This window comes from Bison bison, unplaced genomic scaffold, assembly GCF_000754665.1.
Source record: "Bison bison bison isolate TAMUID 2011002044 unplaced genomic scaffold, Bison_UMD1.0 scf7180017864535, whole genome shotgun sequence".
Classification (NCBI taxonomy): Eukaryota; Metazoa; Chordata; class Mammalia; order Artiodactyla; family Bovidae; genus Bison; species Bison bison.
In genome coordinates this window covers 12414100-12414743 of record NW_011495084.1, presented here as the reverse complement: position 1 = coordinate 12414743, position 644 = coordinate 12414100, and positions in this window count along the sequence as shown.

The following is a 644-nucleotide window of genomic DNA, read 5'->3' as shown; positions in this document are numbered from 1 at the left end:
GCCTCTTACAGTGTTGGTGGGAATACAAACTAGTACAGCCACTATGAAGAACAGTGTGGAGATTCCTTTAAAAACTGGAAATAGAACTGCCATATGACCCAGAAATTCCTCTGCTGGGCATACACACCGAGGAAACCAGAATTGAAAGAGACACGTGTACTGCAATGTTCGTCGCAGCACTGTTTACAATAGCCAGGACATGGAAGCAACCTAGATGTCCATCAGCAGATGAATGAATGAGAAAGCTGTGATACGTATACACAATAGAATACTACTCAGCCATTAAAAAGAATGCATTTGAATCAGTTCTAATGAGGTGGATGAAACTGGAGCCTATTATACGAGTGAAGTAAGAAAGAAAAATACCAGTACAGTATACTAACGCATGAATATGGAATTTAGAAAGAGGGTAACAATGACCCTATATATGAGACAGCAAAAAAGACACAGATGTAAAGAACAGTTTTTTTGGACTCTGTGGGAGAAGGCAAGGGTGGGATGATTTGAGAGGGTAGCGTTGAAACATGTATATTATCATATGTGAAGTGGATCACAGGTCCAGGTTCGATGCATGAGACAGGGTGCTCACGGCTGGTGCACTGGGATGACCCTGGGGGATGGGATGGGGAGGTAGGTGGGAGGGG